The following is a 2,500-nucleotide window of genomic DNA, read 5'->3' as shown; positions in this document are numbered from 1 at the left end:
ATGCTACTGGTATAACTGAAAAACCCCTGGCGGACTTGGGTTCGGATAACGGTCTTAGAGCGCACCTAGGTACTGTGCCATTGGATCCGGTAAGGCCAGCCGAAACCAGCATCTTCCGGGCTTGCGCACAGCACCCTCCGGATACGCACAGGCCGAGGTAGAGCATGTGAGGCTGGTGCCTGGAGGTCGGCGAGACCTCCAGTGTTAGGGGGGTCACCACTCCACCCCTAACCGGTGAAAGTGTTAGAGTCAGGCTAATGTTACCTTCACGCACCGCCTTGCATCCAGGCCTTATGAATGGGATAACCATTATAAGGTTAGGATGAACTCAAGAGACATGCTCTCCTATATACCTGCTGGTAGGTGTTTGCAATGCACCGTATGCGTTTTCCTCCACGGCCGGGGAGGTACTCGCCAGCCATGCCCGCCAAGGCAAATCTTCCCTCGGACACACCTCGGACGCTCGACCCCCGAAAAGGCCTGGCTGATCAAAGTGATGGTCGATGCTACTGGTATAACAGAAAAACCCCTGGCGGACTTGGGTTCGGATAACGGTCTTAGAGCGCACCTAGGTACTGTGCCATTGGATCCGGTAAGGCCAGCCGAAACCAGCATCTTCCGGGCTTGCGCACAGCACCCTCCGGATACGCACAGGCCGAGGTGGAGCATGCAGGCTGGAGGTTGGACAGACCTCCATAAGGGGGGTCACCACTCTTACACCCATGCCCAGCAGTGGCATTTCGGTCGGGCGCAAGCAGTGGTTCGAAGGCCTGAGAGACACGGATGTCTTTGACCTCCATCAGCAGGGGTCACTTATCCCTCCCCTTAAGCCGTCAAGGTGCATTAGAGTCGGGCTAGTTCACCTTAACGCACTGCCTTTCTTCTGATCCTTATTATGGTACAATCATATAAGGCTCAGAAAGCATGCTCCCCTATATACCTGCTGGTAGGTGTTTGCATTACACCGTTAGCGCATTCCTCCAGGGTCGGGGAGATGCCAGACAGCCATGCCCGCCAAGGCAAATCTTCCCTCGGACACACCTCTGAGACTCGATTGCCGAAAGGGCATGGCTGATTCAATAAGTGGTTCGTGGCAATGGTATAACACCTACCATTCTCAAACACATGGGGGGGGTTTACGGCCTTAGAGCGCACCTAGGTGCTATACCATTGGATCCGGTAAGGCCAGCCGAAACCAGCATCTTCCGGGCTTGCGCATAGCACCCTCCGGATACGCACAGGTCGAAATACATTACGTGAGGATGGAGGTAGGACGACCTCCATAAGGGGGAGCATCACGCCTCCACCCTTGCCCAGCGTGGGCACTTTGCTCGGGCACAGCCCGTGTCATTTAAAGGCCTGGATCTTTTCAGACCTCCGGGGGGGGCCTCACTCCCCCCCTACTTTGCTCAGAGGGAGCCTCTTACTCGGATAAAGTGATATAGTGTCTGCCATTGCAGGCCTGGATCATCTGTGACTTCCAGGGAGAGGCCTCTCAACTCCTCTCTTAAGCCGAAGCGTGCACTTTAAACGGATAAAGTGTGTGGCATTACATGCCTTTAAGCCTGGAACCTTTCTGACATCCACATATAGGGCCCTCATGCTTAATCATAAGCCCAACATGTACACTTTAATCGGATAAAGTGTGTGACATTACATGCTTTCATGCATGGAGCCTTTCTGACATCCACACATAGGGCCCTCATGCTTAATCATAAGCCCAACATGTACACTTTAATCGGATAAAGTGTGTGACATTACATGCTTTCATGCATGGAGCCTTTCTGACATCCACACATAGGGCCCTCATGCTTAATCATAAGCCCAACATGTACACTTTAATCGGATAAAGTGTGTGACATTACATGCTTTCATGCATGGAGCCTTTCTGACATCCACACATAGGGCCCTCATGCTTAATCATAAGCCCAAATGTGCACTTTAATCGGATAAAGTGTGTGACATTACATGCTTTCATGCATGGAGCCTTTCTGACATCCACAGAGAGGCCCCTCATCCTCTCTCATAAGCCCAAGAGTGTCATTTAGTCGGATAAATTGTGTGGCATTACATGCCTTTATTCCTGGATCCTTCCTCACATCCAGAGAGAGGCATACCAACCTACTCTCATAAGCCCAACATGTACACTTTAATCGGATAAAGTGTGTGACATTACATGCTTTCATGCATGGAGCCTTTCTGACATCCACACATAGGGCCCTCATGCTTAATCATAAGCCCAAATGTGCACTTTAATCGGATAAAGTGTGTGGCATTACATGCTTTCATGCATGGAGCCTTTCTGACATCCACACATAGGGCCCTCATGCTTAATCATAAGCCCAAATGTGCACTTTAATCGGATAAAGTGTGTGACATTACATGCCTTTAAGCCTGGAACCTTTCTGACATCCACATATAGGGCCCTCATGCTTAATCATAAGCCCAACATGTACACTTTAATCGGATAAAGTGTGTGGCATTACATGCTTTCATGCAT

The sequence above is a fragment of the Brachyhypopomus gauderio genome, unplaced genomic scaffold (genome assembly GCF_052324685.1).
Source record: "Brachyhypopomus gauderio isolate BG-103 unplaced genomic scaffold, BGAUD_0.2 sc844, whole genome shotgun sequence".
Lineage (NCBI taxonomy): Eukaryota > Metazoa > Chordata > Actinopteri > Gymnotiformes > Hypopomidae > Brachyhypopomus > Brachyhypopomus gauderio.
This window is presented reverse-complemented; position numbering follows the sequence as displayed.